Source organism: Podarcis gaigeae (assembly GCF_964106915.1).
Source record: "Podarcis gaigeae genome assembly, chromosome: 14".
NCBI lineage: Eukaryota > Metazoa > Chordata > Lepidosauria > Squamata > Lacertidae > Podarcis > Podarcis gaigeae.
This window is the reverse complement of record NC_139690.1, coordinates 19,008,748-19,019,138: the sequence shown is the minus strand read 5'-3', so window position 1 is coordinate 19,019,138 and position 10,391 is coordinate 19,008,748.

Below are 10,391 nucleotides of genomic sequence, written 5' to 3'. Positions count from 1 at the left end.
TTTCACTTAACAGAAATAATTCACAGAATGGTACACAGAATTCCTGGCACTGGTAAGCCAATTAACACACAACATAGGCTAAAAAAATATATTATTTTTTGTTCTATCCAGAGCTCTTTTTGCAGCTGGAACTCAGTTCCAGCACCTCTCAGGTGGGCGCCATTGCCATTATAAGAGAACAAGAGAGGCGTTCATGATGAGTTTTGGCAGCGGAAGTTTGTTGCAGAATATGATGCGCAAGCTGGTTGCCTTTGAATCTGTTCCACAATAGCACAACTTCCTGTAATGAGTTTCTGCTAGCACAGCTGTCACACTGAATTCCTCTGTTGCACAACATCAAAACGCATCCTGCCACAAGTGGACAGAAAACCCAAGTCTCTCTTCAATCCACTAGCATAAAAACACCACACTGTTTCAGAGGTGAACGCATGAACATCCCCAAGATGCAGCCCTTCAGCTTTCCCCTTTTAAAATAGCACTGTTAACATTTGTGTAAGCTGCAAAGCTTGGCCTGGCAAGCCAGCCTGTCTCAGTGAGGAATGTGACCCATTATTGCCTGGGAGCAATCTGGTGCCTGCCCTTCTATACATTTGTGTTTGCTTTGCTCTTCAGATCTGTGCATCTCTCGCTTGGGCAAAGGTGGGCTTGTTACCTTTCCAGCTGCCCATTAGGCCAGGGAAATGTAACATCTTGACATGTTTGCTTCCTTGCAGATCCTCCAGCTCAGCATAATCTCCACTAGGGGTTTGTAAACATTGGCCTCTCTGCCTTTGTCTTTCAGACTTAGTGGGGTATCTTGTGACTCCATGGCAGCGATATGGCTAACGAAGATGAGCTCCCGAGAACTTTTCTATACTGTACTCTGGAGCTGGCTATAGCTAAAGAACATCCTTTTTTTTTTCTCCTAGCCCTTATGCTGCTGTCAAATTCCCCCTCCCTTTTTTGAAAACTAACCCTATTTTGGGATTCACTCACATTAAGTTGAACTTTTGGTTCAGTACTAATTTGAAGTAGCTTTGCAAACTGCAGTTTGTTGTGATCACCAAGGTGTGGTGCGACATTTTCAACTTAAAGTGTCCTGACAGACATTGTCTCGCCACAAAAAGCCACTGTAGAGCTGGAAATAGTAAGTGAATCGAAAAGAAAAGCAATGAGGAAGCGCAGTCTAAACCATGGTTTGCCTGTTGTCCTTTTGGAAGCACAGACCATGGTTATTCTAAACCAGGCATCCCCAAACTCATCCCTCCAGATGTTTTGGGACTACAACTCCCATCATCTCTAGCTAACAGGACCAGTGGTCAGGGATGATGGGAATTGTAGTCCGAAAACATCTGGAGGACCACGTTTGGGGGTGCCTGTTCTAAACTATGGTTTGCACAAACTATGGCTTAGCAGGCTGTCTGAACTTTGCCTCTGCCATTAAGCCATGAAGAAGGACCTGAGTTAAGCCTGCCACCAACATCCCTAAAGTTTTTTAATGTAGTTTGCAAAAGTGGTGTTTTGCTGTTTGATCTTTTCCACTCAGCCTTCTTTGAACTACTCTCACTGGCTGCTCAACTTGTTGATGGCGGGGGGGGGGGAGGGAGAGACTCTACATAATCAATAATCAACTTGATTTGCCTCACCAGGTTGTTTTGCGAGGAAGGGTGTGGTATAAAATAAATAATACCTATTAAGTAAAATTGAGGAGGAAATATGAAAGGGGAAAATAATTGTGCCAAGTCAATCAGCAATAGTTTTCTTTTAAAAATAAAATCAAAGCTAGTTGTCATTCTTCCCTTATTTGAGATTTCAAACCCCTCCCCTCCCCGCCAAAAACATCTCCGCTTCCCTTTCTGTCAGTGAAATGTGTCAGGTGTTAAGTTCTGGTGCCTATTCAAATTTTCAATTACAGAGTTAATTAAAGGTTAGTGCCTTTAAATACCTGGCAGCACTAACTGCAGCAGGTGGGGGAGAGGGCGACGCTGGGAAGGAATGAGGACAGATTGCAAAAATGAACTGAAGTTTCAGGAGAGTTCTTTGGAAAGGGCCGCTCTCTATGCAGGTTTGGCCAAGGAGGAAAATACGGCAGCTTCTGCGTGAAAATATCTGGATCGCTTTGTCCTCCTGGATCACATCGGAGTTCCATCTAGTTCAAATGTTTTGGGACTGGAAAATGCTTCGGAATATAAATACTGACCAGTGACACCCAAAACTTTGAAAAGGTTTTAGAGAAATTAACACAAAAGCTAAGGTCACTAAGGGCTGACCAGGAGGCAAAAGATGAAGGACCCGTTTGAGAAAATATGGGAAGCGTTTATGGATTACACAAATGTAAAAGATGTCTCCCCCCCCCCCCATGTATTCTGGATTGTGGATCTTTTGAGTTATTTTCTCTCTAAGGAAAAATGAATGGTTCATCAGTTTGTATAGTCACTGAGATTTTTTAAAAACCTGTTAATAGTCACCTTTTTGTTTTATCCTTGGTATTCTTTTTTTTAAAAGTTTAATATAAATCTGTTTTCAAAAAATAAAAACACGTTTTGTTCCCCAACTGCACCCAATAGACTGCAAAAGGGATGCAGGTGGCGCTGTGGTCTAAACCACTGAGCCTCTGGGGCTTGCTAATCAGAAGGTTGACGGTTCGAATCCCCGCGACGGAGTGAGCTCCTGTTGCTCGGTCCCAGCTCCTGCCAACCTAGCAGTTTGAAAGCACGCCAGTGCAAGTAGATAAATAGATACAGCTGTGGCAGGAAGGTAAACAGCATTTCCATACGCTCTGTTTTCCGACACTGTCCCGTTGCGCCAGAAGGAGTTTACTCATGCTGGCCACATGACCTGAAAAGCTGTGGACAAACGCCAGCTCCCTTAGCCTGAAAGCAGGATGAGCGCCACAACCCCATAGTCGCCTTTGCCTGGACTTAACTATCCGTGGGTCCTTTACCTTTTGCGCCCAGTAGTTGGACATTCTCAAAGGTAAGGTGAAGCAAAGGTGCTTCCATTGGCCGATTTCGTCAAATCTGTCATTTGGAGCTGAGATGTCTTTGTGGCAGGGAGGCGAGGGAAGCAAGTTCCCTGGAATAGTTTCACGCCTGCCCAATGGAATATGAGTAAAGCAACAAAGGAAGCAGCCTTATACCCGAGTCAGACCATGGCTCCGTCTAGCTCAGCACTGGCTCTGCTGCCTAGCAGTGGCTTCCCAAGGTTTTAGGTTGCCAGCCCTATATGGAGATGCCACAAGGGATTGAAGCAGGGAAACCTCTGCATGCCAGAGCGACTCTGTTTCTGCAGGGACAGGTTGGTCAGCTGAACATGATCTTCCCAACAGGCAGGCGGTGCCCACATCTCATGGCCCTCAGTCCGTTCTGACTTGCAGCAGAGTGCATCTGCTTTTGATTCAAGAACACAGACTAGCCGTTCAAAAAATATTTGAGGAGAGTGCAATGCAGGCTCTGTGAGAGGTGTAGCCTGGGGAGAAGGGAAGGGGCTGGCTTGAGATCCTGAGGGCCAGATAGAAAGGCCTGAAGGGCCACTTTCATGTCCTGGGCCTGTGGTTCCCCATCTCTGCATTATTTTCAGGAGGGTGGTACAGGGTTGAGGACCCCTCCCCTAGCGCTACTTCTCAGAAATTGAAGGCCCCTGTGGCTGCTTAGAAAAAGAAAAACATTCAAAAGCTCCAGAGGACCAACTGCACATCTCTCGTATTTTGTCGCTTTCAACCCTGCACAGGATGCATAATATTTTGGTCCTCTTGTGTTCCGTGTGGGGAATGTAAGCTCTTTGGGGCAGAGACCCAATGTCCTGATGTACCTCGGTCAAAATGGCGGCACAGTGCGGATCACAACAAACGTTCAACCTTTGGGAGTCGCTTCCGATTGCTTTCCACAAGCCCAGGTGGCATTTATTCACCCGGCTCGCCTTTCCACATTCCTTAAACACATTTTTCGCAGGGCAAAGAAGATCAAGGGCCCTTCAGTTGTTGTTTCTGTACTTTGGCCCCCCTCTCCACTCTCTGCAAGACACCCTGGCTTTAATTGGCGTACTCTTTCCATCTCTGGAGCTGCTAGGGTGCTTTTGTTATCGAGCCGGCTAAAAGCCTCCAAGAGGCCTTGCCCTGATGGAGGAGTTTGGTAAAGGAGGCAGATGGAAGAAGCAGGCAGCTTCCTTCGTTCCTTGGAAGCACTGAATGGGGAGAGCAGTCTCTACTACAGACAGACCCTCCAAGTGTCCCAATTTTCCAGGGACAGTCCGGAATTACAGAAGCCGTTCCCAGTTTCTGACTTGATCCCAGAATGTGTGCCAGTGAAAAAACAGAGTCCTGTTTATATGGAAAATAAAATCCCTGCACCAAATGAAGGAAGCGGTGATGCTGAGAAGCCCTATAATTTCGAAGGAAAAGGTCACCAATCCACTTTAAAGTCTTTCACTGCAAAGGCAGACATTTCTTGAGAAACACAGAGAGTGTTGATTCCTTTACAGTGGTACCTCGGGTTACATACGCTTCAGGTTACATACGCTTCAGGTTACAGAACTTTGCTTCAGGATGAGAACAGAAATCATGCTCTGGCGGTGCGGCAGCAGCAGCAGGCCCCATTAGCTAAAGTGGTGCTTCAGGTTAAGAACAGTTTCAGGTTAAGTACGGACCTCCGGAACGAATTAAGCACTTAACCTGAGGTACCACTGTATTGTAAATGGAGCCTGACACTGTCTACTCAGAAGAAAGTCCCACTGTATTCAATGGAGCTTACTCCCAGGTAACTGGGTTAAAACTGGGTCACATACTGCCATCCAAAGCATTTTGACTAAAATCTTAAATCCCACTTAGTACCATAGGATTTACTCACTGGTATGTTCCTGATCATTCTCAGTTTCTATTATTATCATTATTATTTCATGCTTTTTTCCATGACAGGGACTCAAGGCAGCTTTCCGCTATAATTTCATTTCATTCCCTTTATCTGTGGAAGGTGTTGTATACAATCCCTTTCCTCAGACAATTTTTCTTTGCAACAACCCTGTGAGGAAGGTGATTAAGATAAAGGAAAGAAAAAAGACAACTGTGCCCTGGTGTCTTGGGTACAGAGCTCTGCACATGCTCAGAGGCCTGCAAGCCTAGCACCTTTGTACAGTGGTACCTCAGGTTAAGAACCTAATTCATTCTGGAGGTCCGTTCTTAACCTGAAACTGTTCTTAACCTGAGGTACCACTTTAGCTAATGGGGCTTCCCACTGCCGCTGCACGATTTCTGTTCTCATCCTGAAGAAAGTTCTTAACCCGAGGTACTATTTCTGGGTTAGCGGAGTCTGTAACCTGAAGCGGCTGTAACCTGAAGCGGCTGTAACCTGAGGTACCACTGTAACTCAAAGGTAAGTCACCTTATTTGCAAACCCTTGAAATGAGAGCGAAGAAATTTGCTTGGGCAAGATTTACTGGCTTGGTTCTTCTGCCTTCCCACAAGGTCCCATGGTGGATCCTTGAGTGAAAGCGAAGAAAGATGATCGCAATATTTTCCTCATGCCCTAAGGCAACCAACTTTCGCAGGGCAATTGTCAGAAACGGCCCTCTTGCCGCTCTTTACGGAACAACCAAAGGTTTTCATTTGCTTTTGGTGCTGTTTATGGCAGATGTGCATCAATCCATTGCCTTGTCAGCACTCAGATCTGCCCAAGCAGGTCTGTACCGGACAGATGGGAAGGAAGATTAATTTGTAAGGTGAGCTGCCGAGCAAGGCTGAAGCTTTTTCCGCTGTGCAGCAAATGCAGCTGCCTCCTGTGTTCACCCCCTCCAAGGCATATATAGCAAAAGAGATAATTTGGAGAGCCCAGTTTAGTGCTGATGACCAGAGACACAGAAAGACATTCATCACTGGTCACCAGAGCAAGAATTACACTGGCAAAATCCAGGTGCATTCTTCTTCCGTGTCCTTTTGTCTCGGCGACTGATCTCTGATCCTCACACTTCAAGCTTCCTATCACCGTTTCCAGTTATCATACACCCTTCCCATTTACTCTGCGTCTACTGCTGGTTTTGGAAGCTAGTTTACATACCCAGTTAGCCACAACCCACATTTATTTATTTCATAAAATTAAAATAGCACTCGATTGCAAAAAGCAGCAACCTCAAAAGCGGTTTACAACGAGAATAAAACAATGGATGGAATTATCAGTAGAAAAACACCAAATTTAGAATTACAGTCATTTACCCTCACTAGATTCAACGTGCTGCCATCTGCCTTATTGCAGGGCAGATTCAAGGGTAAACCACACACAGAACGAGTCTGCCCCTGCAGCTTGATCCTTCTGTGATGTATGTATGATTTTTTTTTTGGGGGGGGGTGGGTCTTGAGCTACAGTGTGGGCAATTTCAAAAGTATATAGGGGCTTGCACACCATTGTTCTGGGTTCCTCCTTCCTCCTGCATGTGGTGAGTGAGCACCCTGTTTCAACAGTTTAATAAAGATCAAGCATAATAGCTACTTTGCTTCTCAATATTCTCTGTTTGGCCTCTGTTATTTTCTCCTACCGATAGAGAACCTACATAAGGACTCTATACGGGCGGTTGCATACCCCATAAGGGATATAAGAGCAGTGTTTATATATATATATATATATATATATATATATATATATATATATATATATAAATAAAACATAGGGTGATAACCCCCGCTCACCCCTGGGGCAGCTGCTACCACCAAGCCCGGACCAGAGCCAGAGTTCAAGCTTGAACCCAATCAGCCGTGCACACAAACTGTTTTTAGAAGAAACCCAAAACCTGGACATTTGCTTACGATTTTAAAAATCCCACCAGGTGGGCATGTAGCCCCCCCCCCCAAAAAAACCAGGACATGTCCAGCATTTCCCAGACATATGGCAACCCTATATATACCAACAGTAGCCCCTTGAACTTAACCCAGGAGCAACCAGGGCAGATCTCTTAGCAGAGGTGTTATATGCTGACTGGCGCTCACTCTTGCCAGCACCCATGCTGCAGCACATGTATTCTGTCATTTCTTATGAAATAATGCATCTGGATGTGTTTTCTATAAAGCAGCTTCAATCTGAGCTGAGAGGGGAGGAGAACATTTTAAGCTTGCAATGTGTACACAGCCTTCCATGGCAATGAGCTAAGGGATTCGTGAAGTTTGCATATTAGCAAATCCGTGGTTGTAGGTACCTTTTTGAGATGCTGGTGGAAGTGTATTTTAAATGACAATCTGTCATGCCTTGGCAGAAGGTAAAGCCATCTTCATTCAATAGGTGTTTGTTGTTGTTTTTCCCCATCCTCTACTATAGCAAGAAGCTGGAATTGAAATAGACTAGCTTTCACTAACCCTAATAATAATAATAATAATAATAATAATAATAATAATAATAATACCCTGCCCATCTGGCTGGGTTGTCCCAGTCACTCTGGGTGGCTTCCAACACATATAAAAACATTTAAAAACATTTTTAAAAATCAAACATTAAAACTTCTGATACAGGTGATTTCAGATGTTTTGGACAACTCCCATCAGCGACAGGCAAAGCTGGATAAAGCCTGCCAGATTACAGGCAAATAATTGTATGATTTCTGTTCTAGGCACCTTTATGGTTAGAATTTTTATTTGTTTATTTCAAAAGAAACATCTGCAACTGATTGGGCAGAGCTGGGTGATTTGCAGGCAGGCTAGTTTATGGGGTGCAAGGTAAGCTGCCTGGCCCTGCCCTCTCCCCGTCCCTCAGTATCTGCTGCCTGAGGCAGCTGGTTCCTTCTCCATAATGGTAGGGTCATTCTTGCCAGGAGCCAAACCCAAGGAAGGGCCATAGCTCAGTGGTGGAGCATCTGCTTTGCATGCAGAAGGTTCCCGGTTCAATCCTTGGCATCTCCTGGTAGGGCTGATGAAAGACTCCTGCTTAAAATCCTGCAGAGTAGTGCTAGGCAATACAGACAATACTAAGCTATATGGACCAAGAATCTGAACTCAATGTAAGGCAGTTTCCCATGTTCCCTGGTTGCGTATGTGGGAAAAGGAGCATAGTATGGATGCTCCAAAGAGAATCTGAAGGCCCTTCCTGTAGGTCCCTGATCTGCCACGATTTGTTTACACAGTGTGGTGTAGTGGTTAAGAGCGGTGGACTTGTAATCTGATGAACCGGGTTCGCTTCCCCGCTCCTCCACATGCAGCTGCTGGGTGACCTTGGGCTAGTCACACTTCTCAAAGCAGCTAACATTCTCCTTTCCCTTCCTCCCCCACAACAAACACTCTGTGAGGTGAGTAGGGCTGAGAGACTTCACTCAGCCCTACTCACCTCACAGAGTGTTTGTTGTGGGGGAGGAAGGGAAAGGAGAATGTGAGCCGCTTTGAGACTCCTTCGGGTAGTGATAAAGCGGGATATCAAATCCAGACTCTTCTCTTCTTCTTCTTCTTCCACTTGATGCTACGGCCTCCAAGCAATGGGCCTGCAAGGCTGAGCAAGCTTTGAAGCTTCAGCTCTCCGTAGAACTGAACGTCTGAAAATGGTGGGCTGGTGGTCATCCTTCCGGCAGATTTTCGAGAGAAGGAAGGCAATGTCTGGCAGGAAAGGAAGGGTTTTCCCTGACTGGAACTGAGCCAAAGCAGGAAACGAAGGTGTCTTGGAACACATCCAGCAATTCCCTCCCCGAGATTTAATTTAAAGTGTTAATCAGAGAAGAAGCCATGTGCTGATCCTTCCCGGTACAACAGGTGCAAAGCTTAGAGTTGGCCGTTTAGTAGCTCTTAGGTGCTCGCCGGGGATTTGAAAACGCAGCAACGCCAGGATTATGTGTACCTGTTGCCCTTGGAGAGCACTTGAGGGGATAGGGAGAGTTTGCCCTTCTCCCTCCCACTGCCACGCCAGGATGGAGCTCTTGCTGATCACAGTCACCATGGCAACCAGGAGAGGCAGCCCCCTACATGGAATGTTCCCAGTGCAGCTCCGAGTTGAAAAGAGTGGTTGTTGTCCACTCTATGCATGCAAAAGGGCAGCGACTCTTCCATTCCCGTGTATGGATCAAGTGCTTTGTGACCTGATAAGGCGACACAATGGATCTTTTAAAAAAACAAATAAATGGAAGACTATGATTGACAAGGACACCCAAGTAGCAACTATCCAGGTCTGGCCCTACTATTACACACACACACACACACACACAGACACACACACACACACACGTTTTTAACATATCATTTTCAACAGTAATTAAACATACTTTTACATCTTATACAATTTTTTTGACTTCCATCAATCACATCTGAAAAATTTCCAATCTATTCACTTAATATATATTTCTTACTTTCACGATTACCTTTAAATCTCATAACTAATATCTCTATTCTTCTTTCCCTACTTTGCAATATTTCATATATTTCTCCTTACAAAACTTCTTGTAGTCTACTAGCGTAATTTGTTGATTACAGTTGCTCTTCAAATAATTCATATATTTCTTCCAATCTTCTGTAAATCTCTGGTCCCGCAGGTTTCGAATCCTTCCTGTCATTTTGTCTAATTCTGTGTAGTCCATTAATTTTGTCTGCCATTCTTCTTCTGTCGGAATTTCTCCTTGCTTCCATTTCTGGGCTAACAATACTCCTGTAGCTTTTGTGGCCCTACTATTAGCGTATTTTTCGCTCTATAAGATGCACCAGACCACAAGACGCACCTAGTTTTTGGAGAAGGAAAACAAGGAAAAAATATTCTGAATCTCAGAAGCCAGAACAGCAAGAGGGATCGCTGCTCAGTGAAAGCAGCAGTCCCTCTTGCTGTTCTGGCTTCTGGGATAGCTGCGCAGCCTGCTTTCGCTCCATAAGACACACACACATTTCCCCTTACTTTTTAGGAGGGAAAAAGTGAGTCTTATAGAGCAAAAAATACGGTATATAATGGGAGGCAGCTGCCCTACCATCCCCGTGAATCTTCTAAGAGTTGCCCGTGGCTATGGCGGAAGCTGTTGCCTTATCTCCAGCGCTGGAGAAAGAGTCAACTGCTAGTTTGATCAGATTCTGTGCATGCAATTGTGGAGGCGGGGGGGGGGGGGCACCATCATGACCTTGTGTCAGACCAGCCCTGGATCCCTTGCAAAGTGCTGTCTGGTGGGTCCACTCTGACAATGATGCTCCTCCCTGCTGGCATTGCCGCCTCCCAGTGGGCTAACTGGCTGCCTTCAGCTGGTAGTCATCAAGAGCTAGTTCACACGTGAAGGCTCATCCCTTGGCCAACTGCAGCATCCTGGTGTGTGTGAATGGGCATGGGAGAAGGAGCTCCCACAGGAGAGGCGCTTGCATGTCATTTCATGATGCTTTTCAGTTTATACGGTGGTACCTTGGTTCACAAACTTAATCCGTTCTGGAAGTCCATTCAACTCCCACAAAGTTTGCAAACGAAGGCCCCGGAAACAATGCCGACAGC